An 18078-nucleotide genomic window follows, 5' to 3' on the forward strand; every position below is an offset into this window, starting at 1 on the left:
TGTCATCTCGACTGCTAGTGATACGAGGCCGTTGGGATCCAGCACGGCGTTCCGTATTACCCTCCTGAACCCACCGATTCCATATTCTGCTAACAGTCATTGGATCTCGACCAACGCGAGCAGCAATGTCGCGATACGACAAACCGCAATCGCGACTCTACAATCCGACCTTTATCAAAGTCGGAAACGTGATGTTACGCATTTCTCCTCCTTACACGAGGCATCACAACAACGTTTCACCAAGCAACGCCGGTCAACTGCTGTTTGTGTATGAGAAATCGGTTGGAAACTTTCCTCATGTCAGCACGTTGTGGGTGTCGCCACCGGCGCCAACTTTGAGTGAATGCTCTGAAAAGCTAATCATTTGCATATCACAGCATCTTCTTCCTGTCGGTTAAATTTCGCGTCTGTAGCACGTCATCCTCGTGGTGTAGCAATTTTAATGACCAGTAGTGTATTCTGCACATCAATAGCACTTTCCCTTTCCGCAATATCTGCAGTGCAAATTTTAATCGATTCAGCCTGTATATACGTAGGGTGTCTCTCCTAAGAGTCATCGGGCGCATTTTCCTTGGTGTTTCTGCAGATATTTGCAATTTCGTTTTTGCAATGTGTAGCTGGAGTCAGCCCAAACTCATCAAGTCTTTAAGGGGACGCCAAAGTGTCGCAGAAAGCGTCGGGTTGTTTCCCATTACAAACAAAATGATTTTTTACAGTGGAATTTTACGTGCCCATTCGATGGAGCGGTCCCAAATTGGTCTAGTACGACATTGTTTTTATGTGCTAACAGGGACAGTAAAAGCCGAGAAATAACCAGCACTCCAGCAGCGAGTGTGTCGTGCTGCTGCATGGCGGTACCAGTCAGCTCGATCCACGGCAACACACAGGTCGCTCCTGAGAGTTGGTTATTCACGGGATTTAGTTTTTCTTTTAAAACATGTCTTAGGAGAGGCATTGGCAGGAGGAAAGGTACAAAGGTACATGCATTGAGGGATGATAGTATTAGTGATTCTGAATAAAAACTTTATATGGGCGTATGCCCTATTCCGAATGGTTTCCGAGACAGAACATACACTCCTGGAAATGGAAAAAAGAACACATTGACACCGGTGTGTCAGACCCACCATACTTGCTCCGGACACTGCGAGAGGGCTGTACAAGCAATGATCACACGCACGGCACAGCGGACACACCAGGAACTGCGGTGTTGGCCGTCGAATGGCGCTAGCTGCGCAGCATTTGTGCACCGCCGCCGTCAGTGTCAGCGAGTTTGCCGTGGCATACGGAGCTCCATCGCAGTCTTTAACACTGGTAGCATGCCGCGACAGCGTGGACGTGAACCGTATGTGCAGTTGACGGACTTTGAGCGAGGGCGTATAGTGGGCATGCGGGAGGCCGGGTGGACGTACCGCCGAATTGCTCAACACGTGGGGCGTGAGGTCTCCACAGTACATCGATGTTGTCGCCAGTGGTCGGCGGAAGGTGCACGTGCCCGTCGACCTGGGACCGGACCGCAGCGACGCACGGATGCACGCCAAGACCGTAGGATCCTACGCAGTGCCGTAGGGGACCGCACCGCCACTTCCCAGCAAATTAGGGACACTGTTGCTCCTGGGGTATCGGCGAGGACCATTCGCAACCGTCTCCATGAAGCTGGGCTACGGTCCCGCACACCGTGAGGCCGTCTTCCTTTCACGCCCCAACATCGTGCAGCCCGCCTCCAGTGGTGTCGCGACAGGCGTGAATGGAGGGACGAATGGAGACGTGTCGTCTTCGGCGATGAGAGTCGCTTCTGCCTTGGTGCCAATGATGGTCGTATGCGTGTTTGGCGCCGTGCAAGTGAGCGCCACAATCAGGACTGCATACGACCGAGGCACACAGGGCCAACACCCGGCATCATGGTGTGGGGAGTGATCTCCTACACTGGGCGTACACCACTGGTGATCGTCGAGGGGACACTGAATAGTGCACGGTACATCCAAACCGTCATCGAACCCATCGTTCTACCATTCCTAGACCGGAAAGGGAACTTGCTGTTCCAACAGGACAATGCACGTCCGCATGTATCCCGTGCCACCCAACGTGCTCTAGAAGGTGTAAGTCAACTACCCTGGCCAGCAAGATCTCCGGATCTGTCCCCCATTGTGCATGTTTGGGACTGGATGAAGCGTCGTCTCACGCGGTCTGCACGTCCAGCACGAACGTTGGTCCAACTGAGGCGCCAGGTGGAAATGGCATGGCAAGCCGTTCCACAGGACTACATCCAGCATCTCTACGATCGTCTCCATGGGAGAATAGCAGCCTGCATTGCTGCGAAAGGTGGATATACACTGTACTAGTGCCGACATTGTGCATGCTCTGTTGCCTGTGTCTATGTGCCTGTGGTTCTGTCAGTGTGATCATGTGATGTATCTGACCCCAGGAATGTGTCAATAAAGTTTCCCCTTCCTGTGACAATGAATTCACGGTGTTCTTATTTCAATTTCCAGGAGTGTATTTAATATCACTATTGTACGTTTCTCTTGAATAACTCGAAAACCGCACCCTCCAGCGACAACGTGTCTCAGTACAAAAGTAAACTATATTAAACTTCCTCCAGAAAAGTTCTATTTATTTTTTCTCTAGAACTAATGGTTTGTGCGAAGAGAGTGCGAGAATGTTGAAAAACTCTCTCGACGGTCATGCACTGTAGCTTACGTAGTTTTTGTAGGCCAATTTGAGGTAGTTTCCCGACTTGATGACTACAAGTGTCCCGTATCAAACTGTTCGTCTCAACTTACTACCTCAATATGCTACCTCAAATTGGGCTACAAAAGCTACGTAAGCTACAGCGTATGCGCGTCGAGCGAGTTTTTCAACATTGTCGCGCTCTCTTCGCACAAACCATTAGTTGTAGAGAAAAAATGAATGGGACCTTTTTTGTAGGAAATTTAATATAGTGTAATTTTGTACGGGGACACGTTTTCGCTCGAGGTGCAGTTTTCGAGTTATTCAAGAAAAACGTACAAAAGTGATATTAAATGTGTTCTATCTCGGAAACCATTCGGAATAGAGCATACGTCCATATGAAGTCTTTTGTTCAGAATCACTAGTACTATCACCCCTCAACTTGTATATATAATGTGTTCAGAAGTAGTCTGAAAAGCTTGTAAGAATTCTGCAGGGTAGATTGGGCCAAGAAATAATAGTTAAGAAAAAATTGGATACGCTGTACGGTTTCTTATTTAATTAGCATTGAAGTTAGCCAATCAGGTATTTGCGCAAGCAAATACAAGCAGCCTGTCAGAGGCGGTGTTGCCGAACGTGATCTTTATTTGGTTAGCTGTGACCGACCACAAAGAAAAAAACCACGGGAAACCACTGGACGGTCTCGATTTCGATACTTGCTACCGTTCAATGTTCAATTTTCGTAGCGCTGTGTTGTTCGGTTTGAGGAAACCAAACGAAGAACATGTTTGGTAGACCGTCTCTAATAGTCTGCATGAATTTCATCATGCAACGATCTGATTGGCTAACTTCAATGCTAATTAAATCGGGAACGGTGCAGTGTATCGAATTTTTTTCGTAAGAATTATTTCTCATTACAGCCTGCTCTGCAACATCCTCAGAAGCTTGTGAGACTGTTTCTGTCCAGGATCGGTTTCAACCAAACTTGTTACATATATCGCTTTATATCTGGAAAAAAGCACTGCGGGGGTAAGAAGCACCCAGCTCTCAAAGGGGTGGAGTGGGGATGAAAAAGGTGGTTAACATACTGGGGTGCAAATACTTAGACTATATTCATCCAGTATCTGAGAATGAGGGCATTTAGCGACTTGCGACGAAGTTTACACGTAATTGAAACCTAACCTAACGTAATCTAACTTTTATGAAACTTTTCTCGCTAATACCATCACAAAATGGTGATAGAAAAAAAGTTTATCGCTTACTATGTTTTCGTTTCTCACGCAGTAAAACTGCAGCATCAGGCATAACGTATTAATTTATTACTTCTTTACTAATAGCCGCCGGCCAGAGTGGCCGTGCGGTTCTAGGCGCTACAGTCTGGAACCGAGCGACCGCTACGGTCGCAGGTTCGAATCCTGCCTCGGGCATGAACGTGTGTGATGTCTTTAGGTTAGTTAGGTTTAATTAGTTCTAAATTCTAGGCGACTGATGACCTCTGAAGTTAAGTCGCATAGTGCTCAGAGCCATTTGCACCATTTGAACTAATAGCTCTATTCGCAATACATTTTGCCAACAGTATCCAGAAATACACTATGTGAGGAAACGCATCCGTACACATGGCTGAGAATGACTTACAAGTTCGTGGCGCCCTCCATCGGTTATGCTGGAATTCAATATGGTGTTGGCCCATCCTTAGCCTTCATGACCGCTTCCACTCTCGCAGGCATACGTTCAATCAGGTGCTGGAAAGTTTCTTGGGGAATGTCAGTCCAATCTTCACGGAGTGCTGCACTGAGGAGAGGTTTCGATGTCGATCTTTGAGGCCTGGCACGAAGTCGGCGTTCCAAAATGTCCCAGAGGTGTTCTATAGGATTCAGGTTCGGACTCTGTGCAGGCCAGTCCATCACGAGATGTTATTGTCGTGTAATTACTCCGCCACAGGCCGTGTATTATGAATACGTGCTCGATCGTGTTGAAAGATGCAATCGCCATCCCCGAATTGCCCATCAACTGTGGGAAGCAAGAAGGTGCTTAAAACAACAATGTAGGCCTGTGCTGTGATAATCCCACGCAAAACAACAGGGGGTGCAAGCCCCCCTCCACGAAAAACACGACCACACCATAACACCACCGCCTCCGAAGTTTACTGTTGGCACTACACACGCTGGCAGATGACACCCACACCCTACCATCGGATCATCACATTGTGCACCGTGATTCTTCACTCCACACAACGTTTTTTCACTGTTCAATCGTCCAATGTTTACGCTCCTTACACCAAGCAAGGCATCGTTTGGCATTCACTGGAGTGATGTGTGGCTTATGAGCAGCCGCTCGACCATGAAGTCCAAGTTTTCTCACCTCCCGTCTAACTGTCATGGTACTTGCAGTGGATCCTGATGCAGTTTGGAATTCCTGTGCGATTGTCTGTATGGTTGTCTGCCTATTACAAATTACGACCCTCTTCAACTGTCGGCGGTCCCTGTCAGTCAACAGACGAAATCGGCCTGTACGCTTTTGTGCTGTACGTGTCCCTTCACGTCCCTTCAAGTCAACAGACGAGGTCAGCCATTAATGAACCGGTACCTCCCACGCGCCTCAACTACAACTGAGCCTATGTAATCGTTTCATGACATGTCCCTACAAATTGATACGCCTGTTTGTACGAGTCGACCGATTCCAGCTGTGACTCGTTGATGTGGTAATCACAGGATACTAAGTTTTTTCGTTTCCTGGAGCGCTAAATTTTACATTTCTGAATATTTAAGGCTAGTTGTCAGTCTTTGGACCACTTCGCAGCTTATCAAGATCTTCATTATGGCCAGCCGGAGTGGCTGAGCGGTTCTAGGCGCTACAGTCTGGAACCGCGTGACCGCTACGGTCGCAGGTTCGAATCCTGCCTCGGGCATGGATGTGTGTGGTGTCCTTAGGTTACTTAGGTTTAAGTAGTTCTAAGTTCTAGGGGACTGATGACCACAGCAGTTAAGTCCCATAGTGCTCAGAGCCATTTTTTCCTTCATTATGGGTACCTCCACCACTGCGAAAATCAGCGGCTACAATTAATATTGTCTACATGGTTATTAATGTACAACATGAATGGTAAGGGTCCTAACATACTTCTCTGGAGAATACTTGAAACTGTTTCTATATATTTCAACGACCCTCCATTCAAGATAATATGCAGCGCCCTCCTTACCAAGAAATCCTCAGTCCGGCTACCAATTTCGCTTCAAACCAAACACGAATGTACTTTCGGTAAAAAAAGGATTTGCGACCCTGAGCCAAATCCTTTTCGGAAGTCAAATACTGCATCCACCTTATTGCCATGATCTGTGGCTTTCAGGTCGTCGTATGAGGTAAGTGCGAGTAGAGTTTCACATGACCGATTTTGCCGAAATGAGCGCTGGTTGGTGTGGAGGAGGTCAACTGTGTTAGATATACCGCATTAGATTTTATCTACGACGAACGTCAATCCCCCCTCCCCCCTTCCAAAATCTTACACATCCGTAATTTTGAAGGAATACCACTGCTCTCGGGAATAATTCTCTCAACAGAGCAATTAGAAACCAACAGCCCACATGTTAGGATTAATGTGCTTGTTGAACTGTTTTAGAATTGCTCGAACACCTCAGCTTGAAGATTTGATACACCGTTACAGGCATTGTTCCAGCGTGCGACACTACGAGGTCAATGCATCCGTCTCTCATAGTACTCTGCCATCATTAAGAAACGTCCTCATATCTAGCAGTTTCCTGTTCAGAAGAAATCTTGAGAAAATCCTTTGTACTCAGGCATAGCAGGCGCAGCACGAGAAGCAAGATGCGTGACGACGTCCTCCGGCCACATACAAGCAGCCCTGTCTGAGAGGTGACCGGCACGTGATGAAATACGGAAAGCAGTAAAAGTAATCACCGTGTGAAGCAACTTGAGCTTGTTACATTGGATACGTGACGTACTTCCTGAACAACGGCCAATAAACGATTGTTCTCACTGGCAGTGATAACTTAATTGAGATCGTTGGTAGCTGTTGCGTATACCTACATTCGATCGTGGAGGAGTATAGCAGGTCTAACAAACAAAAACTTCATTGCTTTAACCGTGTAGGGTGGGATAGTGATAAGCATCGGACTCTAATTCGGAAGGACAGCAGCTCCAATCTCGTCCGGCCATCCAGATTTATGCATTCCATAGTGTCCCTAAATCAGTTTAGGGGAATGTTGGATTTTAAATAACGAAACACTGCATCAGCTGCTAATTTTTTTCCTGGTTAACACAACGCCTTTCGAGAATTTATTAACACTGCCAAGTGCAAATATTTACGTCAGTATTATATTTGATATTTGCATGTGTATTTTTATGCCTCTTTGGACTGCAGTCGTCTTTTCGAGGCTATACTGCAATCGCAAAACCAGACAAAATAAAGCTTACGATGATCTTTAAATGTTAATGTTAGAAATAGCATTTTTGTCCGTTCACTTACAGGGACTGTGCCTCTTCCATTACGCTGAATACCACACATAAGCAAAACGGCACTGATGTTGTTTGTTTTTGAAATCAAAATAAGTTACAAATATATTATGACAGTATGGTTCACAAAGAGTCTGGCTACACAGATGCTGTATCATCAATTATACGTTATTTTCTGTTTTGTTGTAAATGTTGCCGGCCTCTGTGACCGAGCGGTTCTAGGCGCTTCAGTCCGGAACCGCGCTGCTGCTACGGTCGCAGGTTCGAATCCTGCCTCGGGTATGGATGTGTATGATGTCCTTAGGTTAGTTAGGTTTAAGTAGTTCTAAGTCTAGGGGACTGATGACCTCCGACGTTGAGTCCCATAGTGCTTAGAGCCATTTGAACCATTTTGTAAATGTTGCCTAGAGTGCAAGAGAGACGGAAACACAAATTTGCGAATATCACACGTAATTTTCCTGTACATTTTTTGCACTTGACAATGAAAATAAAGTCTCGGAACGTGTTGCGCTAAGTACGAAAAATTCGCAACTGGGGTACTGTTTCATTATTTAAATCATGAATGATTCGTTTGCAAAGGACATGGTCGATATCCTCCCGCATCCACCCCCGAACCTAACTTGTGCTTCCTATCTAATGACGACATCATCGATGGCATGTTAATTTCAAATCTTCCCTCTTTCTTTCATTAGTTTCATCAACTGTCACCACTACAGTCCATTTCCATCCCAGGCAGACTTTTCAAAATCTTCGCATGCTTGACCCATTGCTTTCTTTCTTGGCGTAGTCCTGATCCGCTATTTTTCGTGATCTGGTAAATTTATTTTATTCTAACTTTGATGCTGGATGCCTTTCCTGTCGCCACAGTCGTCAGTTTAGCTTCAAGGACGGAAGTTTTGTGTAGATCGTGTGAACTTTGTTCAGCGTAGTACGTACTTTAAGTGTTTGTTATCGTATTTTCCGAGGCGGAGATGAGTGAATCTGCCTAGCGCAGGGGAATCCAGCTTAAATGAAGGGTAAAAGAACGGACTCGAAAATTTACAGTCCAATATTCTCAACATAGGTCTGCTACAAAATTCCTGGACGTATTCTGAGTGCGAATATAATAATCCTTAAGATGCGAAAGCATCTGTCCACAAAGCAGCACGGATTTAGAAAACATCACTCGTGTGAAACTCAGCTTGCCCTTTTCTCACATATTCTGCGAACTATGGATGAAGGGCAAAAGACAGTTCCGTATTCTTAGATTTACGGAAAACGTTTGACACGGTGACCCACTTAAGACTGTTGACGAATGTTCGAGCGTATGATTTAGGTTCCCAGATATGTGAGTGTCTCGAAGACTTTTTAAGCAATAGAACCCAGTACGTTGTCCTCGAGGCAACGGCCTTGCCGTAGTGGGTACACCGGTTCTCGTCAGATCACCGAAGTTAAGCGCTGTCGGGCGTGGCCAGAACTTGGATGGGTGACCATCCGGGCCGCTGCTGCCATTTTTCGGGGTACACTCAGCCTCGTGATGCCAATTAAGGAGCTACTCGACCGAATAGTAGCGGCTCCGGTCAAAGAAAATCGTCATAGCGACCGGGAGAGCGGTGAGCTGACCACAATCCCCTGCTATCCGCATCCTCAGCTGAGGATGACACGGCGGCCGGATGGTCCCGATGGGCCACTTGTGGCCTGTAGACGAAGTGAATACGTTGTCCTCGACGGCGAGTGTTCATTAGAGATCAGGGTATCATCAGGAGTGCCGCTCGGGAACGTTATAAGATCACTCTTATGCTCTGTATACGTAAATGATCTGACAGACAGGGTGAGCAGCAGTCTTCAACTGTTTGCGGAGGATGTTGTAGTGTACAAGATGGTGTCGTCGTTCATTGACTGCCGGAGGATACAAGATAACTTAGACAAAATCTGCAGCTGGTGTCATTAATGGCAATTTCCTCTACATGTAGAAAAAGCTAGTTAATGCAGGTGAGTGGGAAAAAAAATCCCGTAAAGATCGAATACAGTATTAGTAATCTGTTAGCCGGCCAGTGTGGCCGAGCGGTTCTAGGCGCTTCAGTCTGGAACCGCACGACCGCTACGGTCGCAGGTTCGAATCCTGCCTCAGGCATGGATGTGTGTGATGTCTTTAGGTTAGTTAGGTTTAAGTAGTTCTAAGTTCTAGGGGACTGATGATCTCAGATGTTAAGTCCCATAGTGCTCAGAGCCATTTGAACCATTTTTAATCTGTTGCTTAACACAGTCTTGTCGATTAAATACACTACTGACCATTAAAATTGCTACACCACGAAGATGACGTGCTACAGACGCGTAATTTAACCGACAGGAAGAAGATGCTGTGATACGCAAATGATTAGCGTTTCAGAGCATTCACACAAGGTTGGCGCCTGTGGAGACACCTACAACGTGCTGACATGAGGAAAGTTTCCAACCGATTTCTCATACACAAACAGCAGTTGACCGGCGTTGCCTGGTGAAACGTTGTTGTGATGCCTCGTGTAAGGAGGAAAAATGCCTAACATCATGTTTCCGACTTTGATAATGGTCGGATTGTAGCCTATCTCGATTGCGGTTTATCGTATCGCGACATTGCTGCTTGCGTTGGTCGAGATCCAATGACTGTTAGCAGAATATGGAATCGGTGGGTTCAGGAGGGTAATACGGAACGCCGTGCTGGATCCCAACGGCCTCGTATCACTAGCAGTCGAGATGACAGGCATCTTATCCGCATGGCTGTAACGGATCGTGCAGCCAAAGTCGCGATCCCTGAGTCAACAGATGGGGACGTTTGCAAGACGACAACTATCTGCACGAACAGTTCGACGACGTTTGCAGCAGCATGGACTATCATCTCGGAGACCATGGCTGCGGTTACCCTTGACGCTGCATCACAGACAGGAGCGTCTGGGATGGTGTACTCAACGACGAACCTGGGTGCACGAATGGAAAAAATCCTTTTTTTTTTGGATGAATCCAGGTTTTGTTTACAGCATCATGATGGTCGCATCCGTGTTTGGCGACATCGCGGTGAACGCACATTGGAAGCGTGTATTCGTCATCGCCATACTGGCTTATCACCCAGCGTGATGGTATGGGGTGCCATTGGTTACACGTCTCGGTCACCTCTTGTTCACATTGACGGCGCTTTGAACAGTGGACGTTACATTTCAGATGTGTTACGACCCGTGGCTCTACCCTTCATTCGATCCCTGCGAACCTTACATTTCAGCAGGATAATACACGACCGCATGTTGCAGGTCCTGTACGGGCCTTTCTGGATACAGGAAATGTTCGACAGCTGCCCAACGCAGCACATTCTCCAGATGTCTCACCAACTGAAAACGTCTGGTCAATGGTGGCCGAGCAACTGGCTCGTGACAATACGCCAGTCACTGCTCTTGGTGAAGTGTGGTATCGTGTGGGAACTGCATGGCAGATGTACCTGTACACGCCATCCAAGCTCTGTTTGACTCAATGCCCAGGCGTATCAAGGCCGTTGTTACGGCCAGAGGTGGTTGTTCTGGGTACTGATTTCTCAGGATCTATGCACCCAAATTGCGTGAACATGTAATCACATGTAATTTCTAGTATAATATATTTGTCCAATGAATACCCGTTTATCATTTCTTCTTGGTGTAGCAATTTTAATGGCAGTAGTGTATCTATGTGTAACGTTGCAGCGACTGCTACGGTCGCAGGTTCGAATCCTGCCTCGGGCATGGATGTGTGTGATGTCCTTAGGTTAGTTAGGTTTAAGTAGTTCTAAGTTCTAGGGGACTGATGACCTCAGATGTTAAGTCCCATAGTGCTCAAAGCCATTTGAACCATTTTGTAACGTTGCAGAGTGATATGAAAAGGAACGAGCACGTAAGGACGGTAGTAGGGAAGGTGAATGGTCGACTTCGGTTTATTGGGAGTGTTACTCGAGTGTTTGGGACCGACACCAAGTTGGATTCAGGGAAGTCATCGAAGCAACTCAGGGGCGTGCTGTTAGATTTGTTACCGGTAGGTTCGATCAACAGGCAAGTATTACGGAAATGCTTCAGGAACTCAAATGGAAATCCCTGGAGGGACGGCGGTGTTTCTTTCGAAGAGTGCTATTGAGAACATGTAGAGAACAGGCACTTGAAGGTGACTGCAGAACGATTCTACTGCTGCCAATGTACATTTCGCGTAAGGACCATGAAGATAAGAGAAATTAGTATGGAGGCATCGTTTTTCCCTCGCCCCTTTTGCGATTGGATCAGGAAAGGAAATGACTAGTAGTGGGGCAAGGTACAGCTTCCGGAGTAGGTACACGCAGACGTAGATTTACCTAAACAAGCGTGGAAAATGGTCGAAAACCCATACTCAGGATTACCGGCATAGCAGACCAACGACCGTTAATCCCCTCTCGAATCCAGGTCTGCCTCGCGACCCTGTCTCTCAAGGTCGTGCGTTGCGCGTTAAGCTATACGGACAGGTCGAGGATGTTTGTCCCTTAGCATCACAAAGAAGATCTGCATTTGCGTCGCGAACCTTTATACTCAATAGCAAAATACCCAATATCTGCAAGAAGTCGGCGAACATAGGTAACGAAGTGTGAAACGTACCCTTCAGCAGTAAGCTCCTTCCTGTCAGGAGTTTTTGCTGCGAGTGATTCGGTAGTCAACTCCTTCACGTGACGCTGGTGAAGGGCAGCATTCCTTGCGCCGCTGCTGTAGACCTTGCAGTTGCCTGACTAACGTCAGCTTAAGTTTTCCGTCACATCCTTCTGCAGGTGACTAATACTCTCAGCAACAGAAGAATTTAAATTTCTTTATTTCGTATTACTGTTACTCGCTATTCTTCTGTATTCGTTTCGTGCAGATGAGGACCATGGTGTTTCTTCAGTCATCTCTTGTAACATTTGCTTGCCTTCCCGAATTTGCTCTACCGAAGTTAGGTGTCGCAATGTTGGGGGCGTTCGTGAGGAATGCTATTCAAATGCCCCTCCACCGATCTAGATTTAGGAGTTTCATAAACGCTTTAAGCGCATATCAAGAAGGTTGTTTTGAAAATGCTGCGGCCTATCCCTTGTTTTATTATTCTCCGTTCATAATGACATAGTTACTGGCGGGGCATTAAAATCTTATACTTCCTTCACATTCGTTCTCTGATCGTGTCTTTCCTGTTTAAAGTCGTGGTCGTATTTCTGGATATTCTCATAATTCTATATTTAATAACAACTCATGGAAACCTTAAACAGCAGTCCTCGTTTGCAAATGATACTTTTCGACGTGAATCAACAAAGCGTGCGTCTTTTTCGGTACATGATATTCACAAAAGCAAAGCTTCTCGTTCGTCAGCCATGCTGTGGGATTCGATTTCGTGTAATAATTACACCACTGAAAATGACAGCTGTAGGAACTTGCTGAAATAGTATGTCAAAATGAAAGCTGCACACATCAAAAAAAGTTTTGCATCACTTCGGTTCCGAGAGTCCCGGAACCTGTACAGAAAATTTGGATAGAGATCAACGTAAATATCATTTCTACCCCTTTTATTTCTCATGAAAACATATTGCACGTTGTACCACCATACAGCGAGACCTTCAGAGGTGGTGGGCCAGACTGCAGTACACACCGGTACGTCTAATACCCAGTACCACGTCCTCTTGCATTCATGTAGCCTGTATTCGTCATGGCATGCTATCCACCAGTTCACCAAGGCACTGTTGGTCCACTCCTCAACAGCGATTCGGCGTAGATCCCTCAGAGTGGTTGGTGGGTCACGTCGTCCATAAACAGCCCTTTTCATTCTGTCCACGGCATGTTCGATAGGGTTCATGTCTGGGAAACGTGCTGGCCACTCATGTCGAGCGATGTCGTTATCCTGAAGGAAGTCATTCAAAAGATGTGCGCGATGGGGGTGCGAACTGTCGTCCGTGAAGACGAATGCCTCGCCAATATTCTGTCGATATGGTTGCACTATCGAACGGAGGATGGCATTCACGTATCGTACAGCCGTTACGGCGCCTTCCATGACCACCAGTGGCGTACGTCGGCCCCACATAATGCGACCCCAAAACAACAGGGAACCTCCACCTTGCTGGACTCTTTGGACATCGTGTCTAAGGCGTTCAGCCTGACGGGGTTACCTCCAAACACTTCTCCGACGATTGTATGGTTGAAGGTATATGCGACACTCATCGGTGAAGAGAGCATGATGCCAATCCTGAGCAGTCCATTCGGCATGTTGGGCCCATCTGTGCCGCCCTGTATGCTGTCGTGGTTGCAGAGATGGACCTCGCCATGGACGTCGGGAGTGAAGTTGTGCGTCATGCAGCCAATAGCGCACAATTAGAGTCGTAACACGACGTCCTGTGGCTGCACGAAAAGCATTATTCAACATGGTGGCATTGCTGTCAGGGTTCCTACAAGCCATAATCCGTAGGTAGCGGTCATCCACTGCAGTAGTAGCCCTTGGGCGACCTGAGCGAGGCATGTCATCAACAATTTCTGTCTCCCTGTATCTCCTCCATGTCCGAACAACATCGCTTTCGTTCACTCCGAGAGGTCTGGACGCTTCTCTTGTTGAGAGCCCTTCCTGGCACAATGTAACAATGCAGACGCGATCGAACCGCGGTATTGGCCGTCTAGGCATGGTTGAACTACAGACAACACGAGCCGTGTACTTCCCTCCTGGTGGAATGACTGGAACTGATAGGCTGTCGGACCCCTTCCGTCTAATAGGTGCTACTCATGCATGGTTGTTTACATCTTTGGGCGAGTTTAGTGACCTCTCTGAACAGTCAAAGGGATTGTGTCTGTGATACAGTATCCACAGTCAGCGTCTATCTTCAGGAGTTCTATATATATATATATATATATATATATATATATATATATATATATATATATATATATATATATATATATATATGACAGGCTGCAAAGAAATGTGTCTGCGGAGAGTATCTTGCTCCACTACTAGTCATTTCGTTTCTTGGTCTAGTCGCATGCATTTAAATACATTTCTCTGCATATATTACGACCACCACACATGACGTCCATCTATAACGAGAGAAGGTGTAGCTGATGAAATTTGTAAAGACTAAGGAAGATAAATTTAATGATTCAATTGACAAGCGGCTGTGGCAGTGGTATTGAAAGATTCAGTTGAACCTCGAGAAACCAGAATTAAGATAACCATATCCTAATTAATCCATTTGATGTGCTACCTACAACACTAGAATATGCCTGGCCTCGGTGGTCTCAGAGCTTCGCTGACTGGCGCAGGATAGACTTCCGCATTCATGAGCGGAGTTGACAAGACCACTAGAAAAGCCACAAGTAATCACAATTAATAGCAAATTTCAAAATATCACGAAAAGTTTACGGGCGACTTGGTACCGAATGCAGCTCTAAGGCAGCAGTAAAAGGTCCGTACACCTGTACCTCCTTCGCTAGGACTGTAACTTACACTAACTGACCAAAAATACCAGGACACCTATTAGTCGACATTAATACGGGGGGTGGGGGGGAGGCGGTGCCTCCACTTCGCCTTCATGATCGCATGAACTCACAAGGACACTTTTGATGAGGTATCTGAATTTATATGGAGGAATGGCAACCCAGTCTTCCTTAAGAGCCGACACATAGAATGTAGTGATTTTCTTTATTTTTTATTTTTACTCATAACTCTACTACCTAGACAGTTTAAAATGTTATACAATTGAAACAATAGTTACATAGTCGTATTTGCTTTGTAACTATTTATTAATTCTACTATCCCGGTCCACTTAGCCACAATAGCTTCCCATTTGGGTGTTACTATGTAGGTGTCACGCTTCCCGTCCGTAGGGCTGTGCACCCAGACCGATTACTACCTCTGGAGCGAATTCGACGTCCTAACTCATCCCAGAGGTATTTTACTGCGATCAGGTCGGAATTCTGTAGGACAGTCCACGTCAGGAATGTTACTGTCCGCAAACCATTGTGTCACAGATGGTGCTCCATGACAGGGAGCATTATCATGATGATACAAACAACCATTGCCTCCTAACTGTTCCTCTACTATACACAGCACACAGTGCTGTAAAATGTTAAATTAAATTTTCCTTGAGATATTTAAGTCTATCTACGATAACGTTGGAAGCTGAAGAAGTGAATTAAAAATTGTGCTGTCACCAGGATTATTTTTTTTCTTTTATTTTAAATCTCATTTGGTTCGCTTTCGTTCGTTGTATCTGCTAGTGGCGGACGTCGTAAGACACCCGTGTAAGTTCACTGTTGGTCGATTAATTTAGTATTTTTACTACATAGGGCAGCTAACCCACTGACCGAACATGCTGAGCTGCCGTGCCGGCCATTCGTACTCCTGTCTTCTTGTTTAATAAGCATATATGCTGACCATTGCACCACCACAGCATTGTGGTGTACAGAGTTGCACGAACTACCCAAGTTTGTGTTGGGGAGGGTATTTGACTTCGGTAGTTCGTGCAGCTCTGTTAACCATAATACTGTGGTGGTGTAATAGTCAGCATATCTGTTCAGTAAGCAAGAAGACCTGGGTTCAAGTCCCAGGCGCAGCACAAATTTTAATTCACTTCTTCAGCTTCCAACGTTATCGTTGTAAAATGTGTTCATATCCTTCCGCATTTAGCGAATTATTAAGCACAATAATGGGACAGCACCCTAACAAAGAAAAATATCTCATACCGTAACGCCACCTCATCCGTACTTCATTGTTGGCGCTGGACATGATGACAGGTAACCATCTCCAGGCATTCGCCAAACCCACAACGTTATATAGAATTTCCACAGGGCATAGCGTGATTCGTCACTCAAAATCACTCGTTTCCATTCATCGGCCGCTCTTTACACGATATCAAGCGTCACTTAATACAGACTATAGAAATGTGTAGCTTATAAGGAGCTGCTCGACAATTGAACCCCTTCTTTTTAACTCCCTACGCACAGTCGTTGCACTATGTGGATGCTGGTAGCACTTTGGAACTTACGAATTATTCGTCGGTCGGTTACTCGACGGTCCCTAACCTTTATGCATGAGGTCTGCTTGGTCCTGGTTTAACTGTGATTGTTCCTTCGCGTTTTCATTTCGCAGACATATCACCAACAGTCGACTTGGGAAGCTTTAGAAGGATTGAAATGCCCCTGGTGGATTTGCTGCTCAGTTGACATTCCATGACTATTCGACGTTCCAAGTCCTGAGTTCTTCTGACCAATATGTTATGCTGTTACTGTTTCCCTACTGACAACCCAGTATTCATTGCCTTTCTTTATTGTGGCTGGTCCACCTCTCGTGGCATGCAGTGGTCAATTGCGCATTATATAGGGGTGTCCGGATACTTTTGATCAGATAGTGGCTGCACGTTATTCAGAAGCTTCAGTTCACCAGTTAACAGTCAACACCAACACCAACAACAACAACAACAACACGAACAACAACAAAAACGACGACCCTTACACATTAATGCATGTAACCATTCCAATGAAGCTTTTCCTTTCGACATTCTTTCGTGTACTGGAAGCGTAAGTCTTTTTCGCTTCCCACCGTCCGCAAGGTGACTTCCTGCCATGGAAAAAATGCAAATGAGCGTATGGCATTGTTGGCCAGGGGGCGCCTTACGGGGGAGTTCGGTCGCCGTATTGCAAGTCCTTTTTAGTTGACGCCACATCGGCGACCTGTGAGTCAATGATGATGAAAATGATAACGAAGGACACACAACACCCAGGCCCCTGCCGGTAATCGAACCCAGGCCCCATGCGTAGTAGGCGGTTAACGCTACCGGTACGACTGCTCTCTGTAGCATTGTGTCTGCCACTGCTCCTATTCCATATTTGAAGTAGGATGTGCGCGATCTGTGCGAGAAGTATCCTCATCCCTGTTGTTCTGCTCGGAGCTATGCCTTCGAAGCCTTCAAACATTATATATACAGCCAGAACGAATGAATCAAAATTAGTAGGAGTAATTTAAAATACATAATTATTTGCTGTGACAGGCCTTTGCACATAACCTCCATCTAAAAAATATTTTTTGAAAAAAAAATAGAAATTCATAAATTGAACATTCACAGCAAATGAGCCACCTGTCAGTTGTCTCGTAATATTCCGCAGCAATACTCTCAGTACTAAAAAAAATTCAAATATATTCAAGTTTCTAAAGTACAGTGCCAGTCTTACCTATGGTGACTGACGAAACTGCTATCCAGAGCAGACTGTCTGCATAAGTAGAAACTCTAAAGACTGTTGCTCTCTTCAGCGAAATTTGGACAGTTCCTGCAGCGACACTAACCTATTTTATCGTAATAGGTATATAAAATAATAGTAGTTAAACAACGTTGATATCAACATTTACGATAGATTTACACAAATGACATGCCAGTGGCCATTTCAGCTCCGCTCTTTGAGCTATATACTCTGCAAACCACTGCACAGTGCATGGCGGATAGTACTTCGAAACAACGTTTTGTGCACTGTTCCATTCGCGTATTGAGCAGGGGAAAATGACAATCTATATGCCTCTGTATGTGCCCTAATCTCTCTTTCCTTAATTCCTATGTTCTCTATGCGAGATATACGATGGTGGCAGTATAATGGTCGCAAAGTCTTCTTCCAATACAGGTTTTCTAAATTTATACAACAGAGTTTCGCGTGAAATACGTCGCGTATTTTCCAAGAATTCCTACTTTATATCCCCGAAAATTTCTGATGCTATTTCTAACGGGCTACTTCTGAGGGAAACTGTGGAGCTGCTTGATTGAGAAGTAGCGGCTCCGGTCTCGTAAACTGACGTACTGCCGGGAGAGCGATGTGCTGACCACATGCCCCTCCGTATCCACATCCAGTGACGCTTGTGGGCTGAGGATGACAAGGCGGCCGGTCGGTACCGTTGGGCCCTCACGGCCTGTTCGAACGGAATTTAGTCTAGTTTTAGCTTTTTATGACGGACTATACC

The sequence above is a fragment of the Schistocerca piceifrons genome, chromosome X (genome assembly GCF_021461385.2).
Source record: "Schistocerca piceifrons isolate TAMUIC-IGC-003096 chromosome X, iqSchPice1.1, whole genome shotgun sequence".
NCBI lineage: Eukaryota > Metazoa > Arthropoda > Insecta > Orthoptera > Acrididae > Schistocerca > Schistocerca piceifrons.